This window comes from Diabrotica virgifera, chromosome 4, assembly GCF_917563875.1.
Source record: "Diabrotica virgifera virgifera chromosome 4, PGI_DIABVI_V3a".
Classification (NCBI taxonomy): Eukaryota; Metazoa; Arthropoda; class Insecta; order Coleoptera; family Chrysomelidae; genus Diabrotica; species Diabrotica virgifera.
In genome coordinates, this window is record NC_065446.1 from 195,442,552 (window position 1) to 195,467,817 (window position 25,266).

The 25,266-nt window shown below is 33.8% G+C and overlaps 1 protein-coding gene across 2 annotated transcripts in view; it reads right to left on the reverse strand.

Moving 5' to 3' along the window:
* LOC126883284 (uncharacterized) overlaps positions 1 to 25,266 on the reverse strand; it is a 314,814-nt gene that overhangs the window by 257,195 nt on the left and 32,353 nt on the right. The window lies entirely within an intron of this gene.

Here is a 25,266-nt window from a genome sequence, read left to right on the forward strand (position 1 = left end):
AGGTGTCTTTTAAAAATTTGCCACCGTTGGCTTATTTTTCAGTATTTTTCCTTGAATTTTTTCTTGAATAATCTATGAATTGTACTGAATATGCCTATTTAATTTAAAAATAAAATAATTCTACCATACTTTAAAAAAAAATTGTTTGGAATATTGATTTCAACACCTTCGGCCCTCCTTTGAGGATAGCTATGACACGATTTTGATAGGCAACCCATGCTAGAAGAATTTGTCTATGTATGAAATTTAATAAAAAAAATGTTTCATCCGGCAAGCAGATGGGTAAATTTTGACCTCCGGATCTCGTACTAAAAAGTATTATATAATCAAATTCCCTCCGACTATATTGGTGTCGGGATTACAATATTAACTTAACTATTGTGTACAAATTTACGCCACTGCTTTCTATTTTGTACCAAGACTTTTGCTTCTCTCCAGGATCTGCCTCTCTTTTGTAGAACTTTTCCAATAGCTTGGTCCCATGTTTCTCTTGGACTTCCTCTCTTCCTCTTGATATTTACTCTCGCTCCCCAAATCATTTTTACCGGTATTCTATCGTCTAGTCTTTGTAAATGTCCCCACCAGCTGATTTGTCCTTTCTCTATGAATTCCAAGATGGATTCCACCTCCAGATATTTTCTGATCTGCTCATTTCTTACCCTGCCAAGTCTTGTGACTCCTCTCGCTCTTCTTAAGAACTTTATTTTCGTCGCTTGTATTCTGCTCTTCTGCGTCTCTGTTAATGTCCACGATTCGCAACCGAAGGTGAGTATGGGTCTATATATTGTCTTAAATACTTTTATTTTTGTACTCTGCGTTATTTCCTTTTTCGCTATAAAAGTTGTGTTCATTGCATAATATGAATTTATTGCTCTGTCTATACGTTTATCGATATCTAAATCTTGTTGACCTGAACCTTCTATTTTACACCCAGGTATTCGAAGCATTCAACTTGTTCTATATGTATACCGTTGATCTGTATATTCATATTTTCTTCAGTTTCAGCTACTACCATTACTTTTGTTTTTGTTAGGTTTAGTTTCATGCCATTTTCTTCTAGTATTTCATTTCAGGTTTGTAAGGTTTGTAAGGTCTTTTTCTTTTGCTGCTATGATAACGATGTCATCTGCAAAAGCACATTCTGATATTTTAATCGGTTGCAAATTTTTGTATCCTACAAATAGGTGTTTTGATCTCTGACTACATTTTTCAATTATTTCGTCCATAAATAACGTAAACAATGTTGGACTTAGTCCTCCTCCCTGTCTTAGACCATCTTGTGTTATAAAATTTTCTGACTTGAGGTTTCTAGTTATAACACAATTCGTCGTATTTTTATATAGAAATAATTTAATTTAAAAATAAAATAATTCTACCATACTTTAAAAAAAATATGTTTGGATTATTGATTTCAACCCCTTCGGCCCCCCTTTAACGATAGCTATGACACGATTTTGATAGGCAACCCATGCCAGAAATATTTGTCTATGTATGAAATTTAATAAAAAAAAATGTTTCATCCGGCAAGCAGATGGGTAAATTTTGACCTTCGGATCTCGTACTAAAAAGTATTATGTAGTTAAAAAATTCTATAGAACAAAAGTTGCTTAGAATTAGTCAGTTTATCCATTTCCGGACTTATTTTAAACGTATGTGTTTCACTCCCGAGAAGGGATGACTTTCACCCCCCAAGTAAAAGCAACTAATGGCACAATTTCAACTTTGAAGTGGAGGGTAAGAAGAACCTAAATCCAAATTTTCATGCAATTCGGTGGAGACTGAAAATTACACGGTATCGCTAAATGCAAAATTCTGTAGAAATAATTTTAAACAAAAAATACCAGTTCGTCAGAAAAATATCTTTTATCACTTTGCTATTAAATATAGAATTCTAACGCAAGATATTTAACACATTGTGCGTTTTGAAGATTAAAAAACGTACCCTGAAGATATCATTGAGAACACTAGTGCAACCATTATTAAGAAACAACACTGAACACTAATTTTATTTTAAACTGTCATTTCCACTGCCACAAGCACAAATTATCTCAAATGATGCGGTGTGAAAGACATATTAGCTACTAATATTTCAAAGGAATGATCATGGTAAGTACTCAAGGTAAGGTTGAAAAAAAAAATAAATATCCAAAATATTTGGCAGGTGTTCAAAGGACAACACCTGGGAGTTAGTAAAGTTTGAAGTAACAATATTTGTTTTGAGTGGGCATAGATCATTATAATAAACTAGAAAATAGATTATTTACTATCCTAGTTTCTTATCAATTAACCAAATTGAGATTTTAATGTCTGATAAAAACGTGTCATAAAGTGTCAATGGCAAGGGCGGTTGGTTTTGTTTTGGTTAATTTTAATATAAACTTTATTGCTTTACTGATAACAATAATTATCAATATGTGGAAACATAAAAAGCGAATTAAAAAAATTTGCAGTAGGTCGACAATGTTAAAGCATCAAATATAGGTAATTAACGGAACAATTAATAGTCATCAAATATCATAAAAAACCCAACAAATGGTATTTTGGCTAAACGATAAAACAGAAATTTGAGTAAAAAAATCAAACTAACAATATCTCGAGGGGTTCGAGCGAAAACCCGATAACTAACAAAAACATTGTTTCGAGATAATCGCGATTAAAGATTTTAGGAAGTTTGAAGAAGATTTCAAATCATCATAGGAAGTTTAATCAAACATTTGTTATAGCCAAATGGTAGAGAATTTAATGTTTAGTTAGAATAATTTATTGTAAGTTTAATTTATAAAAACGTATTTACAAAAAATAATAAAACGTGATATTTATCGGGTTTTACCTCGTTGAATGAGTATAACATTTGGTTTTATTGGTTTTTATTTTTAATTTTTTTAATTATAAAATAAGATTTAACTGTATATTACTCCAACAAAAAAAAAATGAATCTACATTTTTTTTAGAAAATAAAAAGGTAAAATGTCTTCTTCTTCCAATTGTTCTCCCATCACTAAGTCTGGAATTCGATCTACGATCTTATTACCGGTTTTTAAATTTGATATCCAATAAATTTGATTTGTTTTTTTCTTTTATGGCGCAGAGTAGTTTTTTTAATTCAAACCAATATCTTCTCATATTGACAGTTATATTGTACAAAATAAAACATTTTCTAGAGTATACTACTACTAGACTCCAGTAATTTCTACAGAGTTTGTGTCTACAGTCTTCAGACAACTTTTTAGTACAATTAAATTTAAATTTACTACTATTGATTTGCTGTGGTACCTTGAAAGCTCTGATTTTGTTTTTCGTTATAAATATGGGCCCCATTCTAACTGTCTTTTTGTTCTTAATAATAAATTTCCAATTTACGCCATGTTTTTTTGGGTTTTCGCAGGAAAAAAGTGTACTGAAATTTAATAAACTATCATAGTCTAAAATTATTTATTGGGTTTTCGCATGAATATAGTTTTTCAAAATTGACAATTTTGTAATCTTTGTCTCCGATAAAATTAATTATCAGTTTTTAACCCTGAAATAGTTCTAATAAAATTAGTAACTTTACACAGGAAAAAGAAAATAAATTATTTTACCGGAATATCATATTATAAATATGTTTACAACAAAGTATTTTTATTAGTAAAGTTATATATCGGTTTGCTGATATTTAAAAATACCAGTTAACGGTTTTTACCATGTTTGATTTTTATTAGTTATTGTGCTCAAAAATGTTAATATCAAATAATAACATTTATCAGTGGTAGGAGACGTGTTTTTAATACCGCAGAAATAAAAATACCGGATTTCATAATTTTGGCATTTATCGGGTTTTCGCTCGAACCTGTCGATCTATAGAACGCTCTTGACCTTAGGATGACCAAGCAGGGGAAATTGTTACCCCAGCGTATGTTTTTCTTTAATAAATTCAAAAGTATTTTCAATTTTTAACTCATTCTTTTTTTATTTGACTTTAATATCATTCTAGATAATATCCTCATATTTTGAAATAAAAAAAATTCCCTATATTTTACGAATAAAAAATATATTCTGTTGATGTTTAGTAAAATACCGTCTATTATGTGTAATTCCAAGTAGTTTTACGCTAATGACGTCGACTTTGCAAAGTAACAAGACACTTACTCAACATACACACTACACATGACACTAATACTCATGTTGTGAGTGGCTAAATGACATAAAATCCATGCAAAAAAAACTTCATTTTTTTGTTAATTGGTCCTGGGGTCATTCCCCCCCCCCTTGGTCATCCGTGTAACAAAAAAAGATTGGTCATCGGAAGGTTAATACAGGTGGGTCCAGATATGCTCCGAATGCTCTATCGAACCTCGTCTCGAACATCGAAGCGATCAACAGAGGTTCGCGACGTTGTTGCATGGGGTCTTGAAATAAGCAACGAACCGAACCTCGTTCCGTACTTCGTAGCGAACATTTTGATGTTCCATCAATAATTGCCTTAAAGCCGTATCTACAAGATAGACGTTGCTGCAGCAGCATATTATATACTTATGCATTCTTCAGTTAATAAAAGAAAGAAAAATACTCGTGAAAGATGGTGGCAAACACAAATATATAAAAGCAGGGACATATTTATTATGGTGGCAATCATTTACTTTTGAATTTAAAATTTGAATCTCTCAGTGGATTATGTAAAAACTTCACACATGTCGCCTTCTGACTCGCTTTTCTTATAATGTCTTGGGTTCTTTCGGTCCCATAGTATTTCGTTTTCTCTATAATTGTCTATCAGTAGTAAATCAATTATCTTACCGCAAATTCCCCAAGAACAATGCAGATTCGTCCCAGGTAGAGGAACAAGAGAACACATTCTTAATATTCGTCAAATTATCGAAAAATCTCGAGAGTTTAACATAGAAACATATTTGTGCTTTGTTAACTACTCCAAAGCCTTCGATAACGTAAAATGGGATAAAATGTGGCATATACCGGGTGTCCACTTATATTTTCCCCCATTTTAACTGCCTATAACTTCTAAACGGCTCAAGATAGAAATATGCGGTTTTCGCTGAAATGTTTTATTTTAGTAAAAGTTTTGTCTGAATGGATTGAATTTTTTATATCGCTTTCAAATACGAAAACAAAAATGGCGGATTTTTGAAAAAAACGTTGTTAACTTTTTTTAAATGGAACACCCAGTATAAGCAAATTGATATTGTGTTATGTGATTTCCACATTGCATCTCTCATCTTAAAAATTAATTGCTCACTCATTTGACAACCGATTTAAAAAAATTTTATATCTCTGGATAGGTAAATGACCATTTTTTCAAGTTACAGAAAAATATACTGGGTGTTTTAATAAAAAAAGTCAACAACGTTTTTTTTTTCAAAAATCCGCCATTTTTTATTTAAAAGCGATATCAAAAATGGTCATTTACCTAAAAACTTGAAAAAACGGTCGTTTACCTATCCAGCGATATAAAAAATTTTAAAATCGGTTGTCAAATGACTGAGAAATTAACTTTTAAAATAAAATTTTAAAATGAGATATGCAATGTGGAAATCGCATAACACAATATCAATTTGCTTAGTTATGTTATTTAGGTATGTAATATCCATGTTGCATTTCTCATTTTAAAAATTAATTACTCAGTGATTTGACAACCGATTTTAAAAAACTTTATATCGCTGGATAGGTAAATGACCTTTCTTTCAATTTACAAAAAAATATACTGGGTGTTCCATTAAAAAAAAGTCAACAACGTTTTTTCCAAAAATCCGCAATTTTTGTTTTCGTATTTGAAAGCGATATAAAAAATTCAATCCATTCAGGCGAAACTTTTACTAAAATAATACATTTCAGCGAAAACCGCATATTTCTATCTTGAGGCGTTTAGAAGTTATAGGTAGTTAAAATGGGGGAAAATATAAGTGGACACCCGGTACTTAGAGAAATGGGTACGCCACAACATCTAATCTATTTATTACAAGAACTTTATGTAAATAACACCGCTAATGTAAGAGTTAATAATGTGGTTCCGAAAAACTTCAAATTAAAATCTGGAGTCCGACAGGGATGTATAATATCCACCATTCTGTTCAATATATATAGTGAACACATTATGCGTCAAGTTTTTGAGGAATGGCAAGGTGGAGCAACTATAGGAGTAAGGAAAATCAAAAACCTACGTTATACTGATGACACTGTTTGGCATTGGCGTCTTCACCAGAAGAACTGGAAGAAATTATGGGCTAGGTATGGGAAAAATAGGCTAGGAATGGTGAGTACGGAATATGGTTTGAAAATAAATATACAAAAAAACAAAGTAATGATCATCGATAGAATCAGAAACAACCAAACGGAGATAAAAAACTTGACAGGTTACGAAGTGGTCAGACAATTTAATTACTTAGGCTCCGTTATTACTAACAGTGGAGGATGCGAAGACGAGATCCGTAGGTGCACCATAATGGCCAGATCGGCAAAAGACAGACTCACAAAAATATGGAAGAATACTGACATTACAAAAAACACAAAATTACGTCTTGTTCGAGCGTTAATATTTCCTATCGCCACCTACGCTTCACAGACTTGGACCATCAAAAAAGCAGATTCAAAACGTATAATGGCATTTGAAATGTGGGTCTACCGGAGAATGTTGCGCATACCATGGACCGCACATTGCACAAATATTTCAATATTTGCCGAACTTAACATAAAAACTAGACTGAGAACAACTATAAACCAAAATATACTGAGATATTTTGGACATATAACTAGAAGAAGAGAAGGCATGGAACGAATGATAGTTGAAGGCAACGTAGAGGGCAGAAGATCCAGAGAAAGATCTCCATTACGATGGTCGGACCAAATAAAGGACATGACTGGTTACTCATTACAAAACTCAAAACAACACGCTCAGGAGAAAATTGGACAGAAATAGTCAAACGACTTACATGACGCCACTACATCCTTAGGAAGGAGAAAAGATAGAGGAGGAGTAAACAATTCTCATCCGTCCATTCCATCTTGAAGCACTCACACTCAATTTCAAAATACCAATGACTGGAAACTGAAACGCCGAAAGGTTCGCAAACTAGTCCAGATGTGAATTTATGGCGAACCTCGTCCTGAACCTTCTCCTGAACCTTTCGACGACCCTTTCCTTTGATGCGGACGATTTCCGACAACTATTGGAACGCTTCGATGTTACACCCTGATCGCGACGAGGTTCGGTACGTTGTTGCAGGGTGCCGTCCACACTTAAGCCTGATTCTCATTAGACGTGCAATGAACCGGATCGGCAACGGCAAGGCACGGGCAAGGTTTTCGGAGCCAATTCACACTGCGAAAAGCTTGCCGCGGGTTGGTTGCTTTGTGTAGTGAACAATGTTGAAATTGAACGTTAATAAAAAATGCTCTAATATTAGACGAAGAAACAGAAAATGGAAACAAATATTGCAGAAATAGAAAATGACGTTGTTGGGCGCTTAAAATGCTAAAGAAACGCACAAAAGAAGGAGAATTTGCAACCTTACACTCCGACCTTTTAGACGATCAGACAAATTTTTTAAATATATCCGAATGACAGTGGATGAATTTAACAACTTATGGCTGCATATTGAACGATAATATTCATCCGAGAACTTGAGTCACTTATCAGAAAACCCAATGAAACACCAAGACAGTACAAATTACTGCATATGCAGACGATGTAGTTCTACACTTTAAGGCAAGCCCGCACATCAAAGAAACATGAAACGTAAATTACGTTTCATGGAAATAAAACACTGCTAAACAAATATACGTCCGGCCATTTATGAAACTCTCCGAAAATAAAAATGTGTCATGAGCATGAATCACACTCGTTTCATTGGTAGGCGGACTTGAGATTTGTTTAGCAGTGTTTTATTTTCATTAAACATGTTTCACGTTTCATGTTTCATGTTTTTCGTTTCACGTTTCTTTGGTATGCGGCTTGCCTAACAGGACTAACTGAAGCATCCAAAAACACCTGACAATGAAAATTATATCACAATAGACAACTATACTCTTGAACGTGTGGATGCCTTCACATATCTGACAGAAATCAGAAGAATTCCGTAAGGATCGAAATTAATGCACGTATTTCCAGAGGGGTATGCTATTAAAAGATTGATGACACCGAAATTATTAGACAAAAGAACCAAAATGACTATCTACAGAACATTGATTAGACCCGTATGGTTGTGAAACCTGAGCAATGACGAAAAGGGATGAAGCCCGAAAAATACTGAGAAAAGTATATGGCCCGGTGCAAGAGGAAGACGGCACATGGAGAATCAGTAGAAACAACGAGGTTAATGAATTGAGTGAAGGTTACGATATTGTACAATTTGTGAAAAGTCGAAGACTATCATGACTGGGACATGTGCAGAGAAAATACAATGAATAAACAACAAAAACAATATTACAATGGAAGCCGATAGGAAGGCGAAAAAAAAAGAAAGGGCGAGAACGAGAGGGATGGATGACGTGGAAGACGACATGAAAACCATGAACATAAGACAATGGAGAAAAGGTACACAAGAGAAATTCGAATGGAAGGACATAGCCAGATAGACAAAGACCCATCCAGAGTTATGATGCCAAAAGAAGAAGAAAAATGGTCGCATATTAAGGGACCTCTTCAAAAACAAAATACTTCTTTTCTCTATCGTCTTTATAGAACTGATTTTAAACAACCAATATTGCAGATTGCTTGCCGGTAAGGTATTCACACTGTCGTGACCTTCACGGCACATGCTAGGCAAAGAGATTGTTTCGAAAAGAACGTCGCATGCAAAGCCCGTCGCTTGCCGGTGCCTGGCACGCACAGTGTGAATTTAATCCCGTGAAGTTCATAAGATTTTATGTAAAATGTATCTTGCCGAATCATAGAGATGGAAGCAGAAATGTCGAAAATTAAATGGGATGTGATAGGCGTCAGCGAGGTAAAACAGAGAGGAGAAAGCCTGAAAAAGCTGAAATCAGGTCATTTATTCTATCAGATCGGTAGTGAAACTGAAACAACAGGAGGCGTTGGCTTCTTTGTACATAGAAAGCATGAAAGCAACATCATATCAGTAAAAAGTTTCTCTGCTAGAGTAGCTTCTTTAACCTTAAAACTAAATGAACGGTATGCCTTAAAAATCGTACAGGTATATGCCCCAACAAGTGGCCATGCGGACTACGAAGTAGAGGAATTCTACGATGACATTGTTCTAGCCTTAAATGATACAACAACACACTATACCATAATATGCGGTGACTTTAACGCTAAAACGGGGAGAAAGGCAGACGATACAGAAACATCACTGGGAAAATTTGGTTTGGGAGATAGAAACGAACGCGGTGAAACTTTACTTAGTTTCCTGCTGGAGAAAAATCTATTTCAAATGAATAGCTTCTTCTACAAAAAAGAACATCGTAGATGGACGTGGCAGAGCCCAAATGGAAAAACTAGAAACGAGATCGATTTTATAATCACCGACAAGAAGCAAATCTTTACAGACGTTACAGTTCTAAACCAGTTTTCAACAGGTAGCGACCACAGAATGGTAAAAGCCTCTATAGAAATAGACCTTGGGAAAGAGAGATACCGCATGATCAAAAAGAAGTCCACAACTACCTGGACCGAGCCTAAAAATATAAATGCATTTGAAGAACATATCAACAGCATTCTCGAAAGCGACAGGAATACAGACCTAAATGTTAACACCCTTAATGACATTATAATACAAGCTATAGAAGAAAGCCAGAAGATACACTGCCAAAAGACATCACATAACAAAAGAGTAAGCCCCCAAACACAAGCATTAATGGAAGAGCGGAGAAAAATGCAAAGTAATAGAAATAAAGAACACCACGAATTTAGATAGATAAGTAAAAGAATACAAAAATCTATTAGGACGGACAACCGAAAATATAAAAACGAACAAATTCAACAAACAATTGAAGATAACAAGAGCCTCAAAGTTCTAAGAAGAAAATTAACAAATGGCAAAAAAGAAATAACCAAATTAAAGGATAGAGATGGAAATATCATCATCAACAGAGATGAATTATTAAGGGTAGTAGAAGACTTCTATACAGAACTGTACAACAGCCAACAAAACCATGATGAGTCACTAGAAGATTCAGGAAAAAGGTTAGTCAACCAAGGATCGGAATTGATGCCTGATATATCAAGAGACGAAATCAGGAACGCATTGAGAAAAATGAAAAGAAATAAAGCTCCGGGAGAAGACAATATCGTTATAGAAGCGGTAAAGATTGGAGGAGACAGACTTTTAAACAACATAAAGGAATTGTTCAACTTATGCCTGCACCAAAGTGAAACACCTACAAGATGGCACAGTGCACCTACCATCTTATTACACAAAAAGGGCGATCCAACAGACCTCGAAAATTACCGGCCCATAAGCCTACTAGACCACCTCTACAAGTTATTCACAAGAATAATAACAAATAGACTGGAAACAAAATTGGATTTTTACCAACCTAGAGAACAGGCGGGTTTTAGGAAAAACTTTGGCACTAACGACCACCTACACTGCATAAAAGGAATTATAGAAAAATCTATCGAATACAACCGACCATTGGTCCTGGCTTTCGTAGACTTTCGCAAAACATTTGATACGATTGAAATTAACAGCATAATGAGAGCATTGGAGGAAAGTCGTATAGATTATCGGTACTCCAAACTGATAGCGAACATATACAATAATGCAACCATTGCCGTCCGACTACACAAAGATACCAAATCTATAAAAATCAAAAGAGGAATTAGACAGGGAGATACGTTATCTCCCATACTCTTTACGGCAGTCCTTGAACATGCTTTCAAACAATTGGAGTGGGACGCCAAAGGAATAAATGTCGACGGTGAAAGGCTCTCCCACCTACGATTCGCAGACGACATAGTTCTTATAACAGACAACTTAAAAGAGATTAGAACTATGCTTACTGAGTTAGATGCCGCTTGTAAAAAAGTTGGTTTAAACGTAAATTTTGGAAAGACACAATACATGACAAACCTGGTACCAAGCGAAAATCCAAAAGTCAACGTCAACGAAATAGCATTGGTCCATAAATATAAATACTTAGGGCATGAAATCCAAATTGCCATGGACAATCAAACTGCTGAATTACAGAGAAGGATTACCTTAGCATGGGCCGCATATGGAGCTCTATCAGACATCTTCAAGAGCAACTTGCCAAATTATTTGAAAAGGAAGACGTTCAACCAATGTGTGCTTCCAGTCATGACTTACGGCGTCGAAACATTATCGTTAACCGAGGCCAGAGCAACGAAACTTAGAGTGGCCCAAAGAAGAATGAAACGGTCACTACTTGGACTGACTCTCAGTGACAGGGTCAGAAACGAAGAAATCAGAAGAAGGACAGGCGTCACAGATGTCATAGAGCGAGTAGCATGGCTGAAGTGGAATTGGGCGGGCCATGTAGCCAGAATGAAGGACGGGAGGTGGACCCAAAAAATTACAGTGTGGAGACCAAGAGAAGACAGAAGAAGTTGAGGTAAACCACCTACACGATGGACAGACGACGTCAAAAGGATTGCTGGTAATTGGTTGCAGAAAGCCCAAGACCGACAAAATTGGAAGAAATTAGGGGAGGCCTATGTTCAACTTTGGATGCAGAAGGCTGGATGATGATGATGATGATGATGATGATGATGATGTATCTTGCCGAGCCGATGCTGTGCCGATGCCTTGCCCATGCCGAGCACTTGCCTTGCATGATAGTGAGAATCAGCCTTTAAGACGAGGTTCGATACGGCATTCGGAGCCTATCTGGACGCACCTTTACCAGTGCTTTGGTAGTCCTACTTAAGTATGGGTCAGAAATATAGATCATCTACAAAACTGATGTAAATTGTCTGCTCGTCTTCGAAAGGAAAATACTAAGAGAATAATGGCGGAATCTGTGAAACTGGTATTTGAAAAAGCCGATAATAATAGGGATATAAATCATATCTTTTATAAAAATAAGGAAAAAATAGGTGTCAAAGACAAATGAAAATTACCCACCAAGACTAACCGAAAATGAATAGTTGTCCTATTAGCGGCACCAGTACAAAATAGGAGTAATCAAAGATACATCTCAGGAAGTTTTAATTAGATGCAGCAATTATCTAGTAACAATTATAAGAGTGTATGGGTCGTCCCCGAAAGAGCTGACGACCGCTTTTTTTGGTTCTTTTGTAAACATTTTTCCTGAGATGAAAAAAATAAGTGAATTATTTAATATTTGTCAAAAGTTGTTTTTTTTTTTGTTCAGTGTATAATACTTTACATCTAGATACATGCATCAAAATAATTAACTTACCATCTTACACGTTAGTAACTTTACTCTTTAGCAACTCTTTAAAATGACTTACCTGAAATGAAAAAAAAATTAATTAAAACAGCTAAATAAAAACTAACACAATTATTGTTTTTTACTATACAGTGTGGAAGGCACTGGAAGACACCGAGACGAAAATAATAAAATACTAGTTCACGAAAGGGATGTCAAAAAGAGATGGAGAAAGATCAAAAAATGGGCTAATTTAACTGGATCTTTAAACTGGTCAGAGTTCATTCAGAATACTTGCAATAAATCGGAGAAGGGGCTTAATATAATGAGAGCATTATGTGGAACCTGGTGGGGATCGGATCCTAAGACCCTAATAACCATTTATAAAGGTTTAGTGAGATCACATCTAGACTATGCTGGTAGTATCTTAACACCTGGAAACAAAACGGTTTTAAAAAAATTGGATTCCATACAATTTCAAGCTTTAAGAATTGTTACTGGTTGTATGCGTTCAACTTCTACAAATGCATTATTATCTGAATGTGGTGAAATGTCTCTAGAATATAGAAGAAAAATTCTTTCTGTGAAAATGTTACTTAAAATTAAAGAACTAAAGGGTAATCCATTGGAGGAAATAATTAATAATATTACAAATTATTGTAAATCAAATATTGGCTATTGGAAATATAGACAATATCCATATTTAATAGAAGCAAACATTAATTCCCAAAATGAAATTATAAATATTAAACAATCAGAAATAAATCCTATTTATGAAATAGAATTAAAATATCTTGTAGAACCAGTCAATATTATATCATCTAAAGTTACCAAAACAGAAATTTATAGTCAACAAAAGTTTTATAATGAATTTTGTGAAAAATATCATACATATACATGGATTTACACTGATGGTTCAGTGGATCCCATATTAAATACTTCAGGTATGGGTGTACATATCCCATCCTTAGAGTATAATTTTTCTGCCAAGTTATTTAGCCATATTCAAATTTGTAATGCTGAAATAATTGCAATAAATAAAGCAGTATCAATTTGCATAGAAAAAAATATTAACAAAGCTATCATTTTTACAGATTCTCAAAGTGCTATCCAGAAAATTAATAACAAAACTTTAAAGGTAGTAAATGGTTGTTCAGGAATGACAAAAAGACTTATATTAGAAGCAAAAAATATTAATTTAGATATTATCATTGCATGGATCCCAGGGCATTCCGGAGTATTAGGAAATATTAAAGCTGATTCACTTGCTAATGTAGGTCGTTGTCTCAATTGTCCAGTAAACATAAAGGTGGAGAAAGATGACTATTTTCCCTTTTTTAAAAAAATGTACTGGGATGAATTTAAAAAAGAGTGGAAGGAATCTTTTAAATATAAAGGTATTTGGTATCAACAGCTACAACCAGTTTTCAAAAATAGTCCTTGGTATCTTAATGTTCCTTACATAGATAGAAGACATATAACAACTATTATCAGAATGCGTACAGGTCACTGTTTGGTTTCAAATCACCTATTTAAAATGGGGATAGTAGAACATCCTTATTGTGAATGTGGTCAATTAGCAGATTTACAACATGTGATTCTTGAATGCCCTATTAATACTGTGCAAAATTTTGATTTATATAATGAATTAGCTAAAAATGGGTGCCCAACACCTATATCCCTTACAACCCTTCTTTATAAACCGCAGTTGGTTCTTATTAAACTTTTAATACATTTTTTGAATATACACAAAATTAAGTTATGAGGAAAGTAAAATATTGAAAATAAATTAATAACATAAATGAATATATTATAAATAATTTGAAAAATATGTCAAAAGTACACGTGAAAATATAATTCGTATATCCGAATAATATAATCTTTTGTTTCTATATAAACATTCTGTAATCACCTGGGTTTTTCACTATACCTATCTGAGGCAACAACATGGGATTGTGTAATGGTCAGGTGTTGCCCTGTATAAGAGAAGTTTGTGCCTTTGTTGTATTTATTCCATGCCAACTCAAAATTGCCTGTAAATAAGATATAGAAGAATAATATTGTGTAATGATCGGCAGTTACCCCTGAGAGAAAAAAGTTTGTGTCTTGTTATATTTGTCCCATGCCAACTCAAAATTGCCAGTAAACTCAAAAAAAAAAAGTAGAAGAATAAGATTGTGTAATGGTCGGCAGTTGCTCCTGAGAGCAAAGTTTGTGTCTTTGTTGAATTTGTCCCATGCCAACTCAAAATTGCCAGTAAACTAAAAAAGAAGTAGAAGAATAAGATTGTGTAATGGTCGGCAGTTGCTCCTGAGAGCAAAGTTTGTGTCTTTGTTGAATTTGTCCCATGCCAACTCAAAATTGCCAGTAAACTAAAAAAGAAGTAGAAGAATAAGATTGTGTAATGGTCGGCAGTTGCTCCTGAGAGCAAAGTTTGTGTCTTTGTTGAATTTGTCCCATGCCAACTCAAAATTGCCAGTAAACTAAAAAAGAAGTAGAAGAATAAGATTGTGTAATGGTCGGCAGTTGCTCCTGAGAGCAAAGTTTGTGTCTTTGTTGAATTTGTCCCATGCCAACTCAAAATTGCCAGTAAACTAAAAAAGAAGTAGAAGAATAAGATTGTGTAATGGTCGGCAGTTGCTCCTGAGAGCAAAGTTTGTGTCTTTGTTGAATTTGTCCCATGCCAACTCAAAATTGCCAGTAAACTAAAAAAGAAGTAGAAGAATAAGATTGTGTAGTAGTCGGCAGTTGCCCTTGAGAGAGTAAAGTTTAATGTCGTTGGAAAAAAAAAAGTTAAGTTTTTGTATTTGTCCCATGCCAACTCAAAATTTCTCCTAAATCAAAGAAGAAAAAGAACATTGTGTATTGATAGACAGTTGCCCCCTTAGACAAGGAAAGAGAGGTTGCAGCGTGAAATTTTTTTATCTTGTCATGTTTGTCCCACACCAACCAAAATTTCTAGTTAACTAAAGAAGAAGAAGAAGAAACAAATTGTACAATGTACTAACTCCAAATTGTAAGTGAATAAGGGATTTTTCCCTTGTTCCGAGACGATGAGCTGGCCAAATACCCAAGTAGGTGGAGGCCAATAAACTAAAGAAGAAGAAGAAGAAGAGATGGAGAAAGTAGTTTGACAGCTAATTAAACGAATAATTTGACAGACAGCCTGTAGAGTCAACGGAGACAGTAGCAGCAATGGTCACCAAAATAACAAACGAGGAAGTGGTTCAAGCGCTTCAAAAAATAAAGAAAGGAAAGGTGGTAGGACCAGATGATATTCCTGGGGAAGTATGGAGAGCATTGGGAGAGACAGGAACAAGGTGGCTAGCAGGCCTATTTAATAGAATTATGGAAGCTGGACAAATGCCAGATGAATGGAAAAGCAGTATACTGGTACCTGTTTACAAAAACAAGGGAGATATACAACAATGTAAATGATACAACATGAAAATATGGGAAAGAGTAATTGATAGACGGATACGTGAAGAGACCGAAATATCCGAGAATCAATTTGGTTTTATGCAGGGCAGATCAACAACAGATGCAATTTTCATTATAAGGCAGTTGATGGAAAAATACAGGAGTAAAGAAACAAACGCTCATATGGTATTCATTGATCTTGAAAAAGCATATGATTCTGAGTTCCTCGAGAGATTCTGTGGAGGGCACTCAATAAGAAAGGAGTCCCTGGTGAATATGTAAAGATTGTGAGGGATATGTATGAGGGAGTAACGACTAGTGTTAGGACAGGTGTGGGAGAGACTGATAAATTTCAAGTGAAAGTAGGATTGCACCAAGGCTCTGTGCTTAGTCCGTATTTATTCTCATTAATTTTGGACCAGATAACAGCGCAACTACAGGGTAACATTCCATGGTGCTTAATGTATGCTGATGATGTCGTGTTAGTAGGAAATAGTGAAAGAGACTTAGAACAAAAACTGGAACAGTGGAGGCAAGCTCTGGAGGAAAAGGTTTAAAGCTTAGTAGGACAAAAACAGAGTATTTGGAATGTTCATTTAAAGATGGAGTTACTACAAATAAAATGGTATCTTTGGATGGTGAACTGATTGTAAAAAGCAATAGTTTTAAGTACCTGGGATCGTTATTACAGAGTAATGGAGACATAGATGGATATGCATGCAGTAGAATTAGGGCTGGATGGATGAAGTGGAAAGAAGCGAGTGGTGTGTTGTGTGACAGAAAAATTCCAATGAAGCTGAAGGGAAAATTCTATGAAACAGCCATAAGACCGGCTATGATGTACGGAACTGAATGTTGGCCAGTGAAAAAGAAAGAGGAACAACGAATGCATGTGGCGGAAATGAGAATTCTTAGATGGATGGGTGGAGTGACAAATAAGGGTAAAATTAGAAATGAGTATATTAGGGGAAGTCTAGGTGTGGCACCAATTGATGCCAAAATGAGAGAGCATAGGTTAAGATGGTTTGGTCATGTTCAACGACGAGACGTTAATCACCCAATACGAAGAATAGCTAAAGTGCAGATTCCTGGAAGGAGTAGTAGAGGAAGACCAAAGAAGGCCTGGGGGGAGACGATAAGGCAGGACATGCTGGTAAAGGGGATTAACGTTGATATGACCCAAGATATAATTGTGTGGAGAAATGCAATTAGGGAAGCCAACCCCGCATAGGGATAAGGCAAAGAGAATGATGATGAGTGTGGAAAGCACTTATGGAATAAAATTATTTCTCTCCTTGTTTCAAAAAACTATAAAAAAAACGCCGATACCCGTCGATTTTTATGAATAAACGTGCAGTTTTTAAAATTTAATACCTTTAAATGTACAGGGTGATTCCTGCATGCCTAGCAGAGTCCATACGTTTTATTTTTAATGGAGCACCCTGTATATTTTTAAAAGCCGATTAACAATCACTTTTTCAAAATTAATCTTGCTTTGTTAGTCAAGTGGGGTATAGTTAATATAAAATAATAATATAAAATTAACTTTCTAAATAGTTATATTTCGCTTTGTACTATTACATCATTGCTTAACGATTTGTACTGTAATTTTAAATGTCTATATTTTTTTATTGTAGAATACCTATTATTTTATTTACAATTTTCGTCCAAATTTCACACTGCAGGTTGTTTTGAAGATAAGATCTAGTTTGTTGCTTCATATAATCAAAGTATGTCATTGAAAGAAGCAACTAACGGGATTGTTCTTGAAAGATGACTTAATCTCGAATTACCACATCTTTATACAACGTGGTATTGTTTGTGAACAATGCTTTTTATACTTGACATTTTAATGTTGAATTATTTAAATTATTACAACACCAACGCCTCTAAAGAAATTGGGAGGTAATGAAATATAGACGATACACTAAAATGCTCCTTACCAGATGGACTTACCAACAAAGAAATTTCTGCTAAGGGAAACTAGAAACGTAATCATGAAAGAAATCAATGTTAAGAAAGCCCCATGTTATGGTCTTATCACAGGCAAAATTCTGCAGTAATTCATATTGTCGTTGATTCCGATAAAATGTAATAATAGTTAATATTATTTGATCCCTTTAATCTTTGTCGAAAAAAACCTCATTATTATTGTATTTTTAGATAAACAGGTGTTTGATAAATTGGGCTACCAAGTGTTTTCTACAAAATCAATAATAATGTGCCAAGTAAAAAATATCTGCTTTTCTAAAATTGTAACTATGCATTAGATATTTTCCAGTCTGATTGAAAAAACCTATACGTTTTCCTTTTAATATTAGGAAGATTATTTTATTCATATAGGTCTGGATCCCGCGTATGAAAAACAGTTGATTAATAGCAAGCTGAAAATTTGTTAATAGCTTAAGGGTGTCTAGTCGGACAAACTTTGATATATGGGAACACTAAATCAGGGGAAGTTTTAATTGTGGAACAGGTTAAAAAATTTTAACGGTCAGACCACGAAAACGGCACATGTATTTTGTCCGACAGAACAGACTTAAACTCTCCGAACAGAGATTAAACTCTCATGCAAAAATCAGACTGCTATTTATCACCAAATGGGCGTTTTAATAAATGGAACATGTAGAATATGTCAAATGACAGGAATTATGACAGGTGATAAATAGCAGTATGATTTTTGCATGAGAGTTTAATCTCTGTTCGGAGAGTTTAAGTTCGTTCTGTCGGACAAAATAAATAGACCGTTTTCGTGGTCTGACCGTTCCAAATTTTTAACCTGTTCCACAATTAAAACTGCCCCTGTTCCAGTGTTCCCATATATCAAAGTTTATCCGACTAGACACCCTTAAGCTATTAACAAATTTTCAGCTTGCTATTAATCAACTGTTTTTTCATACGCGGGATCCAGACCTAATAGAGATTCTGACCAATAGAAACCTACAAGAATAAAAATTACAGCGATTATTTCATTTATAGGAGATTCTGACCAATAGAAAGCTACAGAAATAAAAATTAATGTGATTATTTTTTTAATGATTTTAACTTCCAATCGTATAGTAAGATATTTGATCACGTGTTTAATTCTGTCCAATCAGATTAAAATTATACTGAGAATTATCTACTGTAGAAAATTACCGATATAATTTTTTTAAGTAGATTGTTTCTGTTTAATGGCAACCATTTTCCTAGTTTTGACAACTGTCACATTTAAGAAAATATCCATAATATACGTATTAAAAAATAATCTCACGAATATCACACGACAGTAAGAATAAATAAGAAAATAATGCTTCATTTTTACTCAAATTTGTTGTCATTGGGCAATAGCCATTCGAGCCCTGCGGGCTCTAGTGTCTATTGCCAGACAACAAATTTTCGAAAAACTGTCGCATTATTTTCAATTTATTCTCACTCTCTTGTGATATTATACCCGATAATTTTTGATAATATCCCGTCGTCAAGTATATTACGTCAGATGCCCTTCGATGATACGAAAAATTACATTCAGTGACATTAATGACAATTACTGTTTTAAAAGTTATAAAAGTGATGACTTTCAACCGTCAAATATTTATAACAACTGTGTGTTTAACTGTAGTAATTTGTACTTACATAAATGAATTACAATAAAATTTTGGTTTTGAACAGTTTTATTCATGAAATAATCGCAGCAAATTGCACTCGATCTCTAAAATTATTATCGAATTGTTTCCCTTTTGAAATCTCATCTGCTATTAGTTGCCTGTCACCTCTTATAACATAATGACCTAATTAATTAACCCACTTACCACCTGTGGGAGTCATATGTTGCCCTAAAGCCACATCCATAGGAATTTTATCCATCCTTTGGATTTTAGGATGTTTATATTTATATAAGACTTTTAGTCTATTTGTAAAAGGTTTCAACCTTTGTATTTTTGGGTGGCTCATCATGTGCTTGTAACACCCATGATGCTCTTGTTACAGAGCGAAAACGTTTTGTTTCTATGTTTGTAGCCCTATAGGGGCTTTTTAAACTAATATACCTTTTACAAGGACAAACATTTTTTAGTAAATTTTACAAATAACAAAGACTTTCGTATTAAATATTTGCTAATTACTAGTCAAATTAGATACAGTTGTTATTACACATTTTTTGAAGTAAGCCAAAAAATAGCATTTATTGGCATTGGTATTGTAGTGAAAACCCGCTCCGTAGTACCGAATAAGCTGGAGATTTTAATAGATATATTTTTATACCGTAATTATTTAAGCGGCCATAATTTGGCAACATTATTGTCATCATACGTAGGTATATTCAAGAGATTATTTCTAAACTAAATATAAAAATAACTTGAGTGGGAAAAAAGTTAAGTAATTGTAAACAACTAATTAAATGTCGACTATTAATAATGTATGTAAATTGTAAATTAAAATTGCCTGCGATCTGTTATATCTTATATCACTGTATTATGTCCTTTACAAGAATTTATTTAGTAAACAGGATGATATTTTTTAACTTGTCATTTTCTGTCACAGGTATCATGATATAATGATTTCACGAGTTGATCTTTCCGATGTTCAGCCAGTTCTCTATCTTCTGTCACACATTATGACTGTTTGCACATTCTGACAAAGGAACATTAAAGGATTGGACACACAGCATTCGGCCTAGTTTCAGGTTTTACATTAGATTATCTTGCCAGTTGATTGTGGAAGGTATTCTGCGTGTTATGTTGAAACATTTCAATAATCATATCACAAGGAAAAAGTCCTGTAACTGGCTGTATACCATAAATCTTTAAAATCCCTAAAAAGGGTTATATCACAACAAAAAGTTTTCGGAATCAAGATTCCATCATCAGTGTTATCACAGCTTTACATGTTTTAAGCCACCAAAATATACGGGTAAAAATCCTTGAGTTGTTTTTAAATTGTTAAGGTTATAAAAATGTATACCATTTGTATTCAGTTGCAATGCAAAGCCAAAACTGTCTTTTTTTTTATTATCTTAATTTTCACTTGTTAAGGATACATTGTAATGTTTTTAAAGGATGGTGAAAATATTTCCAGATTAACCCCTGGCATCACATGACATCAACCATATTGGTTGAAAAATTTGAAGGTAGAACCTTTCCTAGGAGTTTAGGTGACAACTAAGTTTTGTTGGAGTTGTCACCTAAACTCTGCCATGCAAGGTCCTACCTTCAAATATTCCAACAAATATGGTTGATGTCATGTGATGCCAGGGGTTAATCTGGAAACATTTTTACCATCCTTTACAAACCATATAATATAATGTAACCTTAACAATTTAAAAAACAACTCGAAGGTTTTTATCCGTATATTTTGGTGGCTTAAAACATGTAAACCTGTGATAACACTGATGATAGAAAATTGATTCCGAAAACGCTCTGTTGGATATAACCCTTTTTAGGGATTTTAAATATACCTTTCACAAGATAAGGATTTTATTTTTTTTTATTTCAATAATTCTGATTTAGCTATTGTGGCTTTTTGCTTGGATGAAGTGGATCTAATTACAAAAAAAATCGTTGATAGAGATCAGTGGGCGTTAATAGGGCTTTTAATTCACAGTCATTTGTTTCAAACTTCTGTCATATGTTGTATAATTCGTGTATAATGTTAATATACACGGATTATATGAAATATGACAAAAGCTCGAAACAAATGGCAATCGATGAAAAGATATTGGGTACACTAAAAATGGAAAAAACGAACGAATAAACAGAATTTGTCATCCTTTTACCTCATCTTTTGTATGACGAAACTATTTTTTTTTCAGTACATATTTCAGAATACCGATGTACACGTTTAATGAGTTGGAGCACAATCCATTCCACTTCTATTACATTCGAATAAACATTCGAAAGTTTAAAAATAAAGTGTAGTAAATAAAAAGAAAATTTTAAAAAGAAAAAAGGAATTTTATATCTTATTACGAATCTTAGTTTTAAGACAAGACTTAAATATCAAATGACAGGCGTCGCGCAGCAGGAATATGAATAGTCTATGATGTCTGTGTATGATCGGAGCATATATGTACATAATGAAGGTCGCGGCATATTATCATGCACATAGGTTTTCGAGCCCGTAGCATTTAGTTTCCGAAAAATATTGATTTTATTGGTTGTAAATATGAACAATTCACACTGTCTGGAAAGTATCGTATCAGACACCTCTTAGTAAAATCAGGTTTTTCGGAGACTACGCTACGTGCTGGAAACTCTACGTACATGATAATATGCCGCGACCTTAAGAATAGACAAGGCCTGAGCAAAATAGTGAAACGCGCGTGCAGTCGATCGGTAGTCTATCTATCTCTTTTTACCAAGCGATCCCTCGCATGTGATAGACAAAGATGGGACCACTCAAAGTAAATATTGCCTAATAACGTCCTTGATATTTTTGGCGTTAAATGTCTATTCACAGAGCGGTCCATACGTTACTCAGTGTGGTCCAACCTTTTAGACGTTGCGGGCCGTATTAAATTTGAAATTATTATGAAGGGCCAGAGAACTCGACTCGTTCCAAAAAAGTTTATTTTACAAGATAATATACAAACGAAATATTATTTACAAGTATTTTATTATGGTTTACAATTTACATGTTATGTTTAAAATTTAACATAAAATAAAAAATCAATGGGATATTTGAGGCAAGAGTTTATCCTCTACTAACTTTTGCACATATATATCTATGCTATGCTATGTACCACCAAACATTGAATATATTTTCATCGCAAAGTTACGAAGCTTAACAAAACGATCCTTGGAGACTAACTTCCAAAAGGTACTAATCAAGCCTATTCTGTAACTCATTTCGATGATAGAAGTCAGTAAAATCGAATAGAAGTGGATAAGTCGAATAGAAATAGTCCAAATCCGTATTCCATAACTACTTCGGAATCTCTACGATCGTAATAGTGAATAGAAATCACTTCGACAGCATTTACCCTGTCGAGATGAGATTTCGATTATCGGAATTGTGGTTGACGCAACCTCATTTTGTTTTGTTTTAACGTGTATATTTTATTAATAAAAATAATTGATTACTACTTATTTATAATTATTTATAGTATTTCTACCTTTTTTTAGCTGCTTCATTTTTAGTCTGTGGTTTAGATAATTATATATTTAATTTAGACATGTTGTAGGATCTAACCTTGTTTATTTGCTATGTGACATCTGAATGTTTGCCGCTCGCAGTGTTGCCATACTGTTTTGCTTTTATTTCTTGTACAATTTCAATCAATGGTATAATGTACGAGAATAGCCTACAATAGACTTCTTATGCATTGATTGATAGATATATGTATATTTGTATATTATATCAGTATACCTACTTGTATATTTATCAGTCAACGCTCATAGTCTGAACAAATTATAGAAAAGATGCCATTTTTGGGAAAAGTTGTTTAGCAGTTATTTCAGCTGGAGTCGAATCTTAAAGATTGCATATTATTAGTAATATCAATTTTAAATAATTTTTTAATAATTATGAATTAATAACATCAACTTAAATATCTTTGATTTAAAACGCCCGGTTTCATAATCAACTTAAAGTGAACATTAACTAAAGTTCACTTTAAAGTTGACATTTACCCGTATGAATTGCATTGATAAAGGTACCAACTTAAAATTTAAAGTCCACTTTAACTGATTGTGAAACCGAGCTTTAAAAGCATTTATACTTCTTATATTCACTTTCACTTATCTTTTTATTTATCAGTTTATCTTCTTTTTTATATCAATTTTAATTAACTCTAATTTAAAACCATTTATCCTCTTTTGAGCTTTTGGAATCCAGTATTTACACTTATATTTTATTTACTTTTCAAAACTTGAGGATAGTATGAAGAAAGTATGAAAACATTGAGGATATGGCAACGGTGTCATATTTCGAGTAACAAACACAAGAATCTACAGGTCGAGCAAGTCTCGTAAATTTCACGATTGCGAGCCACGCTTCACGCAACCGTGTTTGCGTACTTGTGTTTCGAGTTGCGTGGTCGTGCGGAGTTATATTTACCAATTCGCGCAATCGTACTTGAGACGCTGTGTCAGGTGAGGTTTTTGAAAATTTGGGTAACTTGATTCTGTGGTTAAACTTTTGTTTTATTTTTTTTTTCGCAGAAAATTTTTAGATGAAGTAATTGTATGATGAAGATAACACAGAAAATACAAGAGGGCAGCATACTTTGCAAAACAACTGTTACAATTTGAAATCAACAAGTTGTTGTCTTGCAGGTAAAAAAAGTGACTTTTTAAAAAAATTATATCTTGGAAACTAAAAACTATTTTTATTTATAATTGAAACATGTAAAAGTATAGTACTCTCAAAAAAATTTCAGCCAAAAATATTCATTTTTGTAGAGTTGACTGCAATTTTTCGACAACAGCCCTTTTTTGCGGTGAGCAGCATAACAAGTCCAGTCTCATCTGAAATCAAAGTTTCTTGTAGTTTATACCTCTGGCTAGTGAATGAACAAAGGATTTTTTATTAGATGAGGTCATTTTTGTTTTATAAAAAAAAACTACTTTAAAAATGAGAAAAATTGGGGTCAAAAATGTGTTTAAACTTATGTAAAATCTTCAAATTTCATTTTTTTTAATTCCTTCGTTCATATTCTAGCCAGAGGTATAAACTACAAGAAACTTTTTGATTTCAGATGAGACTGGACTTAGTTATGCTTCCAATGCAAAAAAAACTTAAACTCTACAAAAATGAATATTTTTGGCTGAAACTTTTTTTGCGACTACCTTAAGTACTATACTTTTACATGTTCCAATTATAAATAAAAATAAATTTTAGTTTTCGAGATATATTTTTTTTAAAAAGTCACTTTTTTTACCCACAAGACCTATGTAACCCCTTAAAAAAATGTTTCGAAGAATATGTTTGATGGCCAAGATGCATACATATATTTAGAAGGAAAGTTCCTGATTTCTGTAGTATAATACATAATACCAAAGAGGAAGTAGCCCTAAGCGCCGGACTCCACTTGCGATTTGTAGTTGTGAAGATTGAACACATTCTTTCAAATAGAAGTCAATCCATGATTATTTAGTCACAAATGGATTGACTTGTATTTGAAACAATGTGTTCAATCTTCCTGATTACAAATCGCAAGTGGAGTGCGGCGGTAATAACACCAAAATATTCCATATAGGTCCATAGAAGGTACACAGACATTGAAAAATTCCTGGAATATCCCCGAAAACATGTTCCCTGAACATCCTGTGTCAGCATTTTAAACATTACCTGAATGTCTTATTGGAACATTCCATGAATGTCCACGAATGTTCTCTGGACATTCAAAATATATTTTGTAGACATTCCCTGGATATACCAGAAATAAGTGATGAGCGCTCTAATAACCGGCAAAATAGCACAAAAGATGTATTAAGTAGTGAGATAAAAAGACATGAAACTAGTCGAGCTGGGAAATTTAGCGATATTAACTTATACATTTAGATTGTATTGATTGTGTACCACCTTCAGACATATCAGACGAGTTTGGAAACTACCACTGTC